Source organism: Drosophila tropicalis, unplaced genomic scaffold, assembly GCF_018151085.1.
Source record: "Drosophila tropicalis isolate 14030-0801.00 unplaced genomic scaffold, ASM1815108v1 contig_258, whole genome shotgun sequence".
Taxonomy (NCBI): Eukaryota; Metazoa; Arthropoda; class Insecta; order Diptera; family Drosophilidae; genus Drosophila; species Drosophila tropicalis.
Genome location: NW_027172710.1, coordinates 200,041 through 216,409, shown reverse-complemented (window position 1 = coordinate 216,409; position 16,369 = coordinate 200,041). Strand labels below are relative to the sequence as shown.

The 16,369-nt window shown below is 41.6% G+C and overlaps 1 protein-coding gene across 8 annotated transcripts in view; it reads left to right on the top strand.

Annotated features, from left to right (window-relative positions):
• Positions 1 to 16,369, top strand: part of Mob3 (MOB kinase activator 3) — a 292,093-nt gene that overhangs the window by 117,231 nt on the left and 158,493 nt on the right. The window lies entirely within an intron of this gene.

The following is a 16,369-nucleotide window of genomic DNA, read 5'->3' as shown; positions in this document are numbered from 1 at the left end:
ATTTTTGTGTTTATGAAGTGCATTTTTTTTTTCCATTTTTCGAAATTCGGATTGTCCAAAAGTCCAATTGCATAGCAATACATACATACATATGTATGTATATACACACATATACATTCCTACATGTAAAAACAGCTGTTTTCTAACCTGCAAGTAGAGGTGCTTAATAATCGAGAATTTATAAAGTACCACTAACCTTTACTTAAAGTGTACAGCACACTCCACGGGCTGATCATTAGTCCATCGGCATAAATTATTTATGTCAAATAATTTTTACATCCATACATATGTATGTACATAGGTACATACACATGTAATACTTTTGCCGCGTTAAGCACACATTTACACACATACATATGTCCACATACAATTTGAATTCACCCACACAAAATTAATTGCAGCCACTCCGATTGGCTTTCCGCAATTTAATAATTCGAAACCTACATAATTAAAGTAGGAAATCGTAATCCTCGTTAAACAATTTACAATTAATTAAACTCACAAAACATAAACAACGGCAGAACAGCTGACTCTCGATCAGTGCTGACACTCAAGTCTCATCAGTGCTGACACTTGAGCCAAGCCGTGACTCGGTCACGACATCCATTTTTTCCTTCGTGATTTTCTTATTGTGCAAACATATTTCAATCGACTGATTGAATTTAATTCGCAAAATATTTTCTAAAGAAAAAATAAGTACAACTTTATTTATATGGAATTAATATTTTGGCTTGTCTTGGTGCATTTTGATGTTTTCCTCAGGGATCCATGAAATTGATCTTGTCCGTTTAATGAAAACTAATTCCGAGGTTTTTTTTTCCTTATTGAAAAGTTATCGGCACTCCCAATCCTACTGGTCTCAATTTTTCCATACTTTTAAATACTCTTATAAATTTAAACATTTTTCCACATTGTATAAATATAAATATCCAAGTGATTATATATCCTTATAATTATTCACACAACTGCGAGGAAAATTATAAATCCTTCTAATTTTATTTATGCTATCTATGCTTATTCATTGTGTTCATTAAAAAGAGGAGACATTTCTTCTTCTCACTCCTCCTCTATACTTAAATTATACAGTCCACTTACGGCTTCGTTTCGATCACCTCGCTTGAGAGCTCTAATTCCACGAAGTTATTTGTTTCCATTCGATTCGTAATAGCTCAGAGAACACTCTACGATGTCTCTTTCCGACTTTGTTGCCGTGTGCGAGGCATTAACGGCGTTCGAGACTCGCGAGTCCCAGGCTTTAGCTGACGATGTGCCACTCGTCTCCGTTAAAATACACTTAGACCAGCTTAAGTCACTTTGGACAAAAGTCGAGGCAGAGTTTTCACGATGCTATAAAGCCTTGACGGCTCAAAAGAACGAAGATAGTCCGAAGCACATAGCTACAATTAAAGCTAAACAGGAATATTGTTATATGGTATATGTGCGAGGCGGGACTTTGTTTGGAGAGCGAATCGAGCAGTTGTCCGCGAAAATAGCTTCCCCACCAGTCAGGCTCTCCGTCGATTCCACCCACCAAAGCCACACAGTTCCCCCGTGCGAAGTCGAAATCTTCAACGGAGACAGCCTGGCTTGGCCTACATTCCGTGATTTGTTTACCGCGATTTTTATCCATAATCCAAGCCTAACACAAGTGGAGAAACTTTATCACTTAAGTTGCAAAACTCGCGGTGAAGCCAGAGCCATTGTTTCTAGGTCACCCTTGACCAATGAAGGGTTCCAGTCCGCGTGGGATAACCTCACTGCGCGATACGAAAATAATCGATTATTGATTATGACCCATGCCAAGCAGCTTCTACAGATCCCAGCTGTAACACAAGAGTCTGGCAAAGCGTTGAGATAACTGCAGACGTCAATTCAAGGTTGCTTAACCGGTCTTGAGCTTTCCGGGGCTTGTACAGACAATTGGGACATCCTTCTCATAGCAATCTGTACGAGCAAAATGCCCAAATCCACCCTTCTGTTGTGGGAACAGTCCGTTCCAACTAAGACCGCCGTCTCATCCTGGGACGACCTGAATCGATTCCTAACTGATCGCCACCGTGTACTAGAGGCCACAGATGTCCTTCAACCAAACTCTAGCGGTCAGACCTTTCCATCCGTAAGCCGAAAACCTACGGCACGAGCTCAGGCCTTTTCCGCTCAAGTGCAAGAGAGCTCAGCACCTGATGCTTGTATAATTCCGATTCCTGCGTCCTCCGATTCTTCCAGCAGCCCTCATGTAAACGTGGGAAGTTACTCCGCCTCCACTCGCAACACTGGCCTCCTGGGTACTGCAAGGGTAACTATTCATCATCGTGGCAAGCAGTTTCAAATCCGCGCTTTGATTGATATGGGATCCGAAGCGTCCTTTATTTCCCAAAGAATGTTTGAATTGATTAATCCTCCAAGCTGCAAAGTATCAACTAGCATTCGGCAATGCGATGCTGGTAGCGGCGACAAAGTGTGCCGCCTACAGATTTCTCCTCCTGACGAACCTAGTGTAGCTGAAGCACTTCCGTCCCGCGCCGTCCCGAATCCGTCGCTGATCCGCAATTTTACCAAAGAGCTCCTGTGGATTTGGTGCTTGGAGCCGAGCTCCTTCCCACTATCCTTGGGGAACGAATCATCAAGAATGTTGGTGATTCTTTCGTGGGGATCGAGACGATGTTCGGATGGGTTCTCTGTGGATCCGTTACTGGAAAATCCAGAAGGTCTCGGTCCACCTCCTCCAGCAGCCCGAAAATGTCTCTAAGGACAGCAGCACCATCCGATTTAGAACGCAGTTCCAATTGCTTCAGGTGCCGCGTTTGTAAAGGGGCACACGCGCTCCGTCAGTGCCGACAGTTTCGAGGACTACGAGCTGACGACAGGCTACGGGTAGTCTTGAGCAACGGATACTGCCCGAACTGTTTGGCTCATGAGCATTCCCATGGTTCCTGCAGGAGCACAGCAGGATGCCATCGATGTGGCAAGCAACACCACACGCTCTTGCACATCGACAGCTCTGTCGCGTACATCCAATCCAAAGAGCAAAGACCCGAAAAGCACCCGCCTTTCATTCGGGCTTCTATCCAGAGGTCTTCAGCCATCGTGCCGCCTACTCCATCTGCATCCAAAGTTCCCCCCTCCATCTCCACCCGTGTCTTGGCGATCCAGAACGCTGCCATCCCCCATCCTCAGACATGTCCAGCGAGGCAATTGCAACTTGTTGCAAGGGGGGGGTATGTTCACGCCACCGGGTGAACAGCAGAGAGTGAGGGGTAGGGTTTTTCCCAAAAAACCGAATTCGGTCATACTGAGGAGGAAGGGTTCTTCTGTAAATCGCCATATTCAATCTAATCCGAGTTTTTCACCCGAACACCCGTTCCTTCTCTTCAGAATTTTCTATCTCGAAATTTGTATACTTTTAACCCGAAACATTTCGTGTGTGTCGGCCACCTGTGCATTTAATAAAGCATAAGTTTTTCAACCGAAGTTATCGCGCGTTATTAATTCATCCCTCGCTCACCCAGAAGAAATTGGCACCAGCCAACCACTTGTAATTTATTGGGATCCTTCCGCCCCTCCACGAACAACGATAAAGAATGATTATAAATAGAATAAAGAAAAATATGTTTGATTCAGTAACACTTGCGGCTTAAGACATTTCCAAAAAAGTAGTGGCTTCGAATGCGGTATACCCTGCTATTTTCTGGATGATTTTAATGAAATTTGATGGAAAAACGGATCTTTTTTAAATAATATTGTATGTTTTTAAAAGATTATTAATATTTTTTTGGAAACAGTAAGTATAACAGAGCAATACAGATGGACAGATTATGTGCTACTAAAGAGGTATCTCTGTAAAGCTGGGCAATAAATAGTGGTGTTGCTTACCTTAGCGGCGTAGGCCCAATGCAATCTCGACGCGTGTTAAAGCTATGCTCCGTCGCACAGTGGACGATTTTGCTCAGTTATTAGCAAAAATATGTAAAATTTCAACCGACCAAAATGTAAAAATGTTTTGAAAAAATTTAATACAGAAGCCGTATTTTAAAAGTGAGTTTTATTTTGAGCTAAAAAAATAAAAATATCAGCATTTGCTATTCAAAAATGTATGAAAAATGAAAACCCGCCGTTTCATTATACGTTTTATAGCCCAGGCAGTATTTCTTCGTACCACCTTTCCATCTCGATCCCTTAATTGGCTGTGAGGCCATGTTCACCACCATGGAGATTGCGTCGACTGTAGACAAGTCCTTCCGCATGATATGTTCTCTAACACCTTTCCCATGGGGCACCATGTTCTGGATTAGGCATTTGGCGTGTAGGCAAACACGTCGTTTGGAGGCTTCGGGACAAGCACCAGTTACTAAAGATTCCACCTGTTATGGAAAAAGCCCTCTCTGGGCACTGGGAGTAGACTTTACTACAATTTTGTATACCCTACATCACGGGACGTTTTCCGCCGGGTCGCGTACAACTCCGTTTGCTCGCATGGATTAACTTTTGAAGCGCTTTCCTAGCTTCGCAGAAGGTTTCATGCCTGCCCGGCCAAAAACGATCTTTCTGGCACGCAGTATGGCTGCGAAACAGGATTTCCGCTCTTCAGAGATCGTCTCGTTGCACCATAATACCCGGCCGCGAGGGCCTGCTTTGGAAAGGACGGAGAGTTGGAGAGTGTCTATAAACGGGAGCTCTCTCATAGTAGTGGCTCTATATGTCTTCTCTTGGAGGACTTGGGAGACCGAGAACGGCCAGAATGGCCTACCTTGACTGTCATCGCGCCAATGTTTGTAGCCGCTTACTTGGCCCAGCCACCAAGGCAGCCGATCTCAAGCTCTCCAAATGCTTGCAAAGTGCCAACCACTGGTCTCAAATATTCCAATTAATTTTTGTCAAAAATGCAAATTGAAAATTTTCTACAGGGCGGTCTTAAACCTGGCACTTTCGACTCCTTGGGGCCAACAGACCGTGTTAGCAGCTGGAGGGCTGAAACACTGCTATCTACCCCGTGAACCCCAAAAGTTTGGAGCACTTGGCGTGACCTCTTTTAAGCTCCGCTTTTAAGCTTACACTGGATTCTGCAGAGTTGGCAGGCGGCAAATTTGGAGCTTTTAAGCCCGGGTTGGCCTGCGTCACGAGCCTGCTATCCAGCTGTATGCAAGAAAAAACAAAAATAAATAGAAAAAAGAAAAGAAAAAGCAGTACATACCCCAAACGTGCATAGACGGTCTTTTGAGCTGCCAATTTAAGCCCTGCGGCGATTAGCCAATAGCCAACTTTGGCTATAGCTATGTTGCAATGCTCTTCGGCGACGTGAAGATCCTTGGGCGTAACTACCAACGCGACATTGGCTGAAAATGTCGGACTACGTCATAGCACAACAAAGCATCCAAGACCCAAGATAGGAAACAGAGATCAGGCGTATATTAGCAAAAGAGATAATAACAGCTTTACAGTGAAGTGGGTTTCGAAAAAATTAGGAATCGCTTCGCAGGTTAACAGATGCCCTTATGTTTCTCCAGGTCCAGCTCTGTCACAATCGGCGCGGCAAAACTGCTCACCGCCTCCGAAATGCTCTTGGTCGGCATCATTAACTTCACTAGGTTTTCAACGCCTATTGCAGTACCCGCCTCCACCACGAGCCCTCTTCCGCCGTCTTCGACACGCCCGCACTCGAAAAATATGTCACCGGGGCAGACCAGGCAGAATTGGAAGTTATCGTGCCCATCTGCCCTTGTCCGACGTATCTCATCTAGCCTACCACAGGGTGATGCTTGCGTCTCTTGCTTTCAATCGCGCGCGACGCCTGGCCTGAGATCCGCATGCGGGAGCTGAAATTATTTTCATTATATCTGCTTGAAGGTCAATAGGTAACGTTCCAGCAATCACCAGAGGTGCTTCGTAAGACGCCGTGCGAAACCCCGACCAGTTTCGCAGCGCGCATAGCCTGTGCGACGATCGGATCCCTCTGCTGTAGCTATTGACACTAAAGCCCAAATCGAGGCTGCGTATAATATGATCGATCTGCATACTGACATTAGAAGCCTTCTTGACTCCTATGTGGGACCCCTCGCATTCTCTTTATTCTCGACTGATGGCCTTATTGACCTGCCAGCGCGTCGAGAATACGAACCCACTTTGCTGTGTAATGACCGGGTTCCATGCATACCCGGGGCACCATTCTCGCTACGAACGGGACAATGTCCCGCACCCCGTCCACTCACATTACAAAAGGACACAATTAATGCACTCTACCAGATACGTCTGGACGAGTATCGGGTGAAATACCCTCCCTCGACATAAAGCGACACCGCTCCGCAGACCACACACACTCACAACTGCGTTTACCATGCACATAATATTTAAGTACACCATCTCCCATATAATTTAACACTGTTTAGCCAACAAAGCAACCCATATAAGCAACCTATATCTTTCACTTCCTCATAATCATGCGACCAACAGAGATATGAGACCCATAAGTGACCCATTGCGGTTCACACTAGACACTTCACTTTCACTCGTAGCATAAGCACTTTTGTATTTCTCTTTAAATAACTCTTTGTATATTGCCGCTAGGCAGAATTCACCGAAAGGCTGACCTTCTCTAGGCGCGATCTTCTGTGCCCTAGCAGACGGCATGGCGCCGAGGCCGGCGTCCACGAAGCGTCTCGGGGTATATTTAAAGGACCACTCTATATAACTTTAAATGCGATTTTTCAGGAAAATATAGAATAGTGCGCCGAAATATTTCACACAGCTTTAAATGACGGGGTATTCTATGACATATCCAAAATTCATCCAAATCAGTGATTCGCATACCTGAAGTTCCCCTTGTTAGTTTTAGTTAAACTATTCTTTTAACGTTGAAAACCCTAGTGTGTTTTCTATCAGTACAAGTTACGACCTTGACTCCACGGCACAATATCCTTGAAACCTAAGGAAGGACATGGTTAGTAGCCCCAGCTAAGCATGGGAACTCGTAACTTATATAAATGTACATATATATAAGTTAATATAGTTCTTTAATCAATTTGGATCGACCGATTCCGTTTATTGTACGTAAAAGACTAAAACTAAAAGCACAAAATGTTCTTATGCTAAGCTAGCGATGCTTGCTCTCTGTTGTTTCTCCATTTTTGGAAGGTTTTATAACAGACGAATATAGCGATGGATGGTGACAAATAAGGTGGTCATTATTATAGGCCATAATTTCATGTTCCTCTCGATGCTGCCAATATGATGAAGGTTTTCAAAGTTCAATCTTTGAAGGTATAGCATGCTTAGAATTTTCTTATGACCAGTAATATTTAGTGTGGTTGACGTTGTTGAGCCTGGGTGTCTTTTGACGATATTTTTAATGTTTCTGTAGAGAGACCCATTTATTTGTATTTATTTAATAATGAAATGTAAGAAATTACTATCTAATATTACGTTAACATAAGATATTTCAATTAAATCAGTTATAGTTAGCCCTGCAGAGTGCTCATTTACAATTTTCTTGAAATCCTCTGAATCAAAAATTACCGGATTCACTATTTGTATCTTTGCAAGTGTAATTGACAACATTAGAGTCTCAAGTTCCGAATTCATAATTCTATTTCTATTGAGCAAAGTTCGGTAAAGTTCGCCTGTCTCAATCTGGTTCTCTTTTGCAAATTTAATGATGGTATTTACTGACTCTGTAAATTTATTTATTTTCTCCTGAACTTTTGAATTTATTAAAGACTGCCTGTTTATTGAATTAGCTAATTCTTTTTGCTGGAATTTAAGTTCTTCGAAATCATTAAAGTCTGGTGTTCCTGCTATTATCTTTAGAGTTGTTCCTAATATATTAATGCTCCTAGTTTGTCTTTGATGAATGTTAACTGTCCAATAGATTTCTTATATGTTGTACGTCGGACTCAAGAAGTAATCTCATATGAGATAAAGGGAAGTGAACCATTAATGCTGTTGTCTCATCGGTAATTTCCGAGTACATTGAAAGATTAGTTGAGTGTCTGAGGATTTCATAATATTTCCAAATAATAGCTTTCCCGTCCAGTATTGGGATGTATTCTGAGTTCGAGTAGTTTGTTATCTTTCCGGTTGTCATTGGTCCTAATAGTAGAAGGTATAGTATCCAAACCCTGTTAAGAATAAAGAGAATGAGTACTAGAAGGATGGTTCGTTTATCTAATGTTATCCTTATGTACCTCCCTCCCCTTGACAAGAACCGTTGTCCCCAAGTCGGCTTCAACCGTGACTTCCTCAAACAAGGGTGTCAACTTGTTGCCAAGTCTCTTGTTTAATTTTATCAGTATCTTATCGCCTACCTGGAAGGTCCTATCTTTCCTATCTTTGTCTCTGGACGAGTTGCTCTTGTGCTTTAACGATTTTACTTCTTATTTCTGCTTCAAATTCTGGCGGGAATGTATGAATTATTTCTATTGGTTTCTTATTGATGACCGAATGTATTGTCTTATTGTATTCTATTGTTGCTTGGAGAATAAGGTCAACTGTATCATTTAATTGCTTTTCCAGTTTCAGGCATCTGGCAATTTCTGCTAAAGTGCTGTGAAATCTGAAACCTGTCCATTTGAGGTACTGTGCAGTGGGGGAGAATTTACAACTTCAACATTAAAATGATTTTTTAGAAGGGACTTTATTGTTCCCGAATTTAGCGATGGTTCGTTGTCGCAATATATACATTTGGTGCGGGGATAGAAGTTCATGAGTTGCAATATTTTGGGTTCAATATCAATTATTATCCTAGAGGCTATGGGTTGGACAATGGCGAATTTAGAGAATTTACAAACGCAAGTCAGAAAATATTTTTTCTCTGTGGAAAATATATCGATATAAAGTATTTCTCCAACGTAGTTGGGAATGGGGGTTTCGCCGATGTATTGTTTTTGTGGGTGTCGGTCATATTTTGCCTTATTACAGATTTTACAGTTTGCGACAATTTCATTAGTCAAGCGGGTCATTTTAGGGAAAAAATAATCTTGAAGTATCTGCTTTATATTTTCTTGGGCCGCTCTGTGAGCTCTATTGTGTTCTGTAACTATGATTTCTTTCTGTTCGTTTTTATCGTGGATATCAATAACCAATTTATTGGCATAGCAAAATTTGGTGGAAGGGAAGGTATCAACTATTTTGTTTTGGATGAATGCCAAAGTTGGCAAATCGCATTTAATAGCGTTTACTACGTCCTTTTTTACTGCATCACATACTTACTCTATTAAGGTGTCCCTGTCTGAAAAGTATACGACATTTCTTGTCTTTTTCCCGAACATTATAAAGATTTTCTGGGAAGCCGTAACGCCTTCTTCGATAATTATTTGGTTGCGAAAGCAATTAATTGGCTTTTCTGTGGATTCGATAGTATAGGTCAAAGACTGTTCGCTATGAATAGTGGCTAGATCCGATGGAATGTCCTCTTCTAAAGCATAAATATTTTGTCTTGAAAAAGCATCAGCAACGAAGTTTTCTTTTCCCGGTTTAAAAAAATTTGGGCATTATGCTCATCAATGTACGCTTTCCACCTTTTGATTTTCGCGTTTGTGTTCTTGTCGGAAACGGCAAATGTAAGTGGCTGATGGTCAGTAAATATATCTAAATTCTTTACGCCGTACAGATAGTTTCTAAGGGTTTTTAAAGCCCACACTATCGCAAGTAGCTCACGTTCATTTGTCGCGAAATTCAATTCGTTGTCTTTTAAGATTCTTGATATCATCGTAATTGGTTTTTTTCTTGTGACAAAACAGCACCTAAAACAGAAGACGAAGCATCTGTGGTCAAGTCAAATGGTTTTTGGTAATCAGGCTATAGAAGCATTACGTCCTCTGAGGCTAAGATATTTTTAAATTTTTCGAAAGACAATATTTGCTTCTCATTGAGACTTACTGGAATTTTCTTTGACTGACCAGCACTTATCACCCTTAAGTATGTCAGTTAATTGTTTAGCTATAGATGCAAAGTCTTTTATAAAACTTTTATAGTAACCTGCTAAGCCGAGGAATGATCTTATTTGGAACAGGTTGGTAGGCTGTTCGAATTTACCAATTGCTTGTACTTTACTGGGACTGGTTGTAATACCGCCCCGGGAAACCACGAATCCAAGATACTCGACTTTTTCCTTAAAGAAGTGGGACTTTTCTCGTGATACCCTCATGTTAGCATTATACAGTTTGTTTAATGCCCAAGCAATATGGTAGACGTGGTTTTCCATATTCTCAGAGAATATAATCACGTCATCTACATAAACGTGGCACGATTTGCCAATCTGTTCGCGAAGGACGTCATCAATTGCCCGCTGAAAGATTCCGGGAACGTTTTTTAAACCGAAGGGAAGTCTACAGAATTCGTACTTCCAGTTTCCTACATAAAATGCGGTTTTTTCCCTATCTTTTTCCGCGAGAAGGATTTGATGAAATCCTGACTTCAAATCAAGAGTTGTGAAGTATTTGGCTTGTCCGAGGTTTGAAAGGATTGCAGTGATATTGGGTATAGGGTATTTATCATCGATTGTTTTTGAATTTAATTTCCTGAAGTCGATAACAAGGCGTTTTTTCCTATTTCCTTGTTCGTCTACTCCTTTTTTGTCAACTACTCACAAGGGATTATTATAAGGGGATACTGATGGTCTGATAATATTATCCCTCAACATGTCACTAGTCTCGCTATTGACAAAGTCTGAAACCTCAACGGGTATGGATAGTGCCTAGAGTAGATCGGGTTCTCGTCTTCTGTTCGGATTGTGGCTATGATATTTGTGTTGTCAGGTAAAGCTTCGTTTGTGTCAGCGAAAACTCTTATTCTTTCTTCTAACATTTTTGTAAATTTTTCTCTGATTCCTGGGGGTACTTCTATGTCTTTTACCTCTGTAAAATTGCCATTTAAGCTTTTTTGGAATTGAATTTTTTCGGATCCGGACTGGGTTTTTAACGTGCTGCTTTTAAAGTCTAAAGTGGCACAAACTTCGTTTAATAGGTCCAGCCCTATTATTCCGTCAAAGCTTGTTAGATTTGGCAATAGAAAGAATGTGGCGTTGGTGCCAAAAAGATGCATAAGGCATTTTTCCTGAACTGGATTCAAGCCATGAAGTGTGTTAACCAAAAATTTTTTTTTAAAACTAATTATTCCTTTTAATTCTGGCATCGGTTTTATGTAATTTTTCGCTGCGCCTGTATCGATTAGTAATTTTATTGTCTTTCCTGCTATCGATCGTTCTACGAACGGTAGCAGGGAGCTATTCCTAAAAAATTTACTTCTTGGAGCTGTACTTGGTCATCGGTATCTGATACCTCAGATTCTGCCAGTGTTCGATATTCTTCGTCTATCTGGGATTTTGGGAGCTTCTTCTACTGATATGTGATTAATTCTTTGTTGTTTGGGCCCGGTGTATCTGGCCGTTCCACTATTTGGTCTTTTTGAAATCTGATTTTGGTATGGATCATTGTTTTGGTTTGGATATTAAGTCGGTTGTTTAAACCGCGAAGAAGTATCAACATCCATAGGCTGTGGTGGCTATATTTGGGCTATTACCAAATTGAGGTTTCTGTTTAAAAAATGGAGTTTTCAAGGGATTTGGAGAATTGTTCTCCATAGCGTTTCTCTGCTCAAATTGGAAGCGCTCATGGTTTGACTCAACTTCCTGTACTAGAGCCTGAGCTGATGGCAAATCTTTAGGCCTTGCTGAAAACAAAATATCGCTAAGCGATTTTTTTGTGCCAGAAATAAATACTCTTAATGCGTCGGCTCGATATTTTTCATTAAGGGAAGCAGCTATGGTGGAATCATATGTCATGATTGTTTTGTTTATTAGGAGTGTCAATTTTTTCTCGATTTCATCATAGTATTGAATGGTTGATAAATTTCCTTGTCTTAGTACAGACAACTCTTGTTCTATTATATAAATCGGTCTTTTGTCAGAGTAAGCAAAGTCAAGTCTGTTTATAATAGCTTTAAAATTCAAAGGTGTGTCGTAGGAAGACAGTACCATATCAGCCGAGCCTTTAATTTTATTTCTCAGAATGCCCAGTACCTGATAATGTTTTGAACTTCCATCATGACTCTCAAAAATCTTATACGCCGTATGCGCAGTTTTCCGCCAAGAGACATATGTTTCAATTTTTCCCTCGAAATCGGGTACCGATTTCACAATATCTAAAGCCTCATTACACTCGATGCCCGGAACTATCTCGGCATCTTTGAAGACTTCTACTTCTGGTACGGACGTTGTTAGGTTCTTGAATTCATTTCTAATATCCTGAATTTGTTTTTCAAATACCTGCGCCTGGCCTTGCAGTGCACTGGCAACAGCACTATTGACTGCAAACTCTAATATTGCTTTCATATTTTCCTCATTTAAAGGCATTTTGTTTGTTACTTCTGTTGGTACTAATTTTTCTTTTAAATCTTTTAGTAACTCTTCTAATTCACTATCGTATTCTTTACTGTCACTTTCGCTCATAAGATATCTTTAATCTTCTTTTTTTTTATTTCGTGTTACAAAGATACAAGGCACTCTCAACAATTTTCACTTCTTTGAATTTGTATTTTTATTTTTAAACAAGCACTCTACTTACATGTCTTCTTTTAAATATGTGTAAAAATATTTTATATAGAATAATTCGCTGATGTGTGTTGTCTTCTCTTCGTCTCGCCTTCTACGTCGGTCTGACGGTTTCGATTTCAAAGGGGGGTACGCCCCTTTGGAATTATTGTTGGTTTCTTCTGCTAGTCTCCTCTAGACTAGTTGTTCTTTTTAACTTCTTAATTTTTTTGCTGATTATTTTTCTGTATTTTTGTTTTAGTTATTTTATATAACTTGTTGGTTTTTTGTTGCAGATTTTTGTTGCTCCTTTCGTTTTAGTTATTTTTTATAACTCGTTGGTTTTTTGTTGTTGATTTTTTGTGTTTTTGTTTGTTAGTTATTTGTATAACTTCTTGATTTTTTGTTGCTGATTTTTTGTATTAATTATTTTTTATAACTTCTTGATTTTTTATACCCTTGCAGAGGGTATTATAAAATTGGTCAGATGTTTGTAACGCACAGAAGGAGACGTTTCCGACCCCATAAAGTATATATATTCTTGATCAGCATGAGAAGCTAAGTCGATATAGCCATGTCCGTCTGTCCGTCTGTCCGTCTGTCCGTCTGTCCGTCTGTCCGTCGGTGCGTACGCGTTTTACTCAGCCATCTTAAGAGCTATCGGGATGAAATTTTTTTTGGGAGCTTTTTTTTACCCGGGTGAGATAAAGTATGAAAATCTTTGGGATCGGACTACTATATCATATAGCTCTGGAACAAAAATTTTTGCAAAAATTGGAGTATCCCCATGAAATTCACCAATATAATAGAATTTGATATAAAATCTCAGATCCCAAAATTTGACCCTGATCGGATAAATAGAACACAAGTTACAGTCTATATAAATCGGTTCAATCGCTGCCGGCAGCTCTGCTTGCTGCCTACTACGTCATCATCAAATCAACAGAGCACATGCATACACACACAGACGCAACGCTACATAAACTGTATGTGTATGCGTGCGTTGCTTTGCTTAGGGAATGAGGGAAGAAGAAGAACAAATTGTACATAGTATGAAGAGTAAAATTGTTTTGTTTGTATATTAATGAATTGAGTTGCAGAAAACAAATTTTGAACATGTGAAATTATTATTGTCAAGGACTGCAAGGGTATATAAACTTCGGCATAGCCGAATTTAACTTCTTTGATATTTTTTTTTTTTTTTCCTTGCAAACTCAAATGCCGTAATGACGATGTTGATTTCTTGCTCAGGGTGTTTGAGTACTTTTTTTACAATTAGTTGGGCGCCAGTTAATATAGTTCTTTAACCAATTTGGATCGACCGATTCCGTTTATTGTACGTAAAAGACTAAAACTAAAAGTACAAAATGTTCTTATGCTAAGCTAGACCTGACCTATAATCGCTGTGTCAGCAATTATGCTGCATGGATCAAGTTCGTCGCGATTCGCGTTGTGTAGCGGTGTAGCGTTGTCAGCGGAGAAGCGATTGCATGGGAAGCAGAAATATAGTTGCAGGTTTGCTGCCCATGCAGAATTTAGGCCGAGGACTTATGTATGTCAGGCCGGATGTGTTAACTTATATGAACATGCTTGAATATGTTTATGTTCATACAATAATGTATATACATACATACATACAAACAAAAGTTTGTTTATCCCACCAGTGCGGTCGCGTCCTGTAGTCGCTCCGTCTAACGAACCTGAATTCGTGTGTGTACCCTGCAACTAATAAAAGGGAATACTAGTAGAGGCTCATTGAGGAGGTGTCGCTCACCTGGCACCAAAATCAGCTGAGCCCATCTACCGTGGTGGAGTGCAACCGGTAACGAAATATTCTGTTGCCTTAAAAATTAGCCGTTCCAATCGGAGTTGGGTGCTCCGCAAGGGGTGAGGGGTCCATATTTTCCCGCGCTTCTCTCGCCAAGGGCTGGAACTCCTGGAACTTTCTCCTCCTTTGCATTGTCGATCTTCTTTTGTTGCTGAACTGTCTAATACCAACTACCGCCGATAACAACAGCTGACAACTGCAGCTGCGCACCAGTGTTGGAAAGCAGCGCCCTATCTTGGTCACCAGAGGGCGCCCAAGCCCTGCTGGCCAGCCCCCGTAACATTGCATACTTTCGGGAACAGCATTTTGGCCGCCAAAATTAAATTGGAAATTGCCGACTGAACTACATATCTTCTTCCTTTCTCTAATTCTCTTTTTTTCCCTTCGGGAAGCCCTAAATCCGCATAGCGTCTGTACTCATATTGAGCGGCTTGTGGTCTGCGTCTGTGTCGCATCGGCCGGCAGCATATTAACGAACTTTCGTACCTGGCAGTAGGTATAAAATGCATCAAAGTTTATAATAAAAATGGCTGGAAAAAACGAAATTACTCCAGGTGGCAGCCACAAAAGTGGAAATCCACCCGCGAATCAAACCGCGGCCGGGGTTTATTATCCATTTATTTATCATTTATCATCCATTAATATTACCAGGAAAACTACTGCATCGGTGGCACACTTGCCCGATGCAGCGGACAATGCAACAAGCAGTAATGGCTGTAAAATGCCAGCGGGAGCAACTGCCTTTTCTCGAAGCAGCTTAATGGCCAGAACGCCGCCAACAGCTACGCATTCGGCTCCGACGGCCTTAAACTTGAAGTCTCTGCCAGCTTTTACACCAGCAGCAGTCGTCAAGGTAGAGGATACGCCAAAAAGAGGTCGCGAATTAAGTCCACCTGCCGACCAATCAGAAGCGGCACCAAAAAGGCCGAGAAGCGTCCAGACAGGTCTAAAAGAACAGATCACTGAACTCGGAGCACTTGTCGACCAAATAGCTGCAATGGTCGCTATTTCTGCACCAAGCCAGCATCCAACCGCAAATTGTGGCATGAAGGATGAATTGGCAAGAATGAAGACGGTTTTGGATGGTGTAAAAACCCAACTAGAAAGCAGACCTCGGGCCAATAAGCCAAAACAGAAGACGCGGCCACTGACGTTTGCGGCTGTTGTGGCCAAAAGTGCTACACCAAATGCTGCAGGTACAAGGCAAAAGGCAAAGGATCGGGAAGCTGTCACACGGCCCAGCTTGGTGTCAAGACAGTCAACCACCCAAAATACATCTGCTGCAGAATCGGCTGAGGGTACCATCCCCTTACAAAAAGTCGCCAACAAATGGTCAAAAGACCTAAACGAAAGAGTAGAAGACGGCCTGATGCTTTGATGGTGCAATGCAGTGACCCTGCATGTATGCAAAAGTACTGGAGGCAGTCCAGACTGACCCTGCCATGCTCTCGCACAAGGAAGGAGTTTGCGGAGTGCGTCGAACAGCAGCAGGAGAACTTCTCCTGGAGATGAAAAAGCATGACGATGGCGGTACGCTAGTACTACACAAGGCGTTGCAGCAAGCGCTTGGCGACGAAGGACGGGTCAAGCTTATCACTGAAAGGGTCACAGTCGAAATCAGGGATATACCGTTCTATTCCAAACTCGAGGATGTTCTTGATGCAGCCGTCAAATTAACGGAGGAAACTCTGCCAGAGGAATCGTTTCCCAAGATGCGGAAGGCATATAGGGGTACGCAAACTGCAACTATGCTGCTGAATGCCAATCAGGCATCGAAAATGATTGCTGCTAGAACGGTTCGCATTGGTCTTGCAGAATGCAGAATTTGAGCCAAGATAGAGCCAAGGAGGTGCTACAAATGTCTCGATTTTGGGCATACATCAGCTAGGTGCAGGTGCAAGAAGGAGCACGAGGCAGGCAGCCTATGTTTCAACTGCGGAGAGAGCGGTCACGCATCTAAAGACTGCAACAACGACGCAAAGTGCATCTTATGCACTAGGTACGGCGAAAAGAACGCGGCA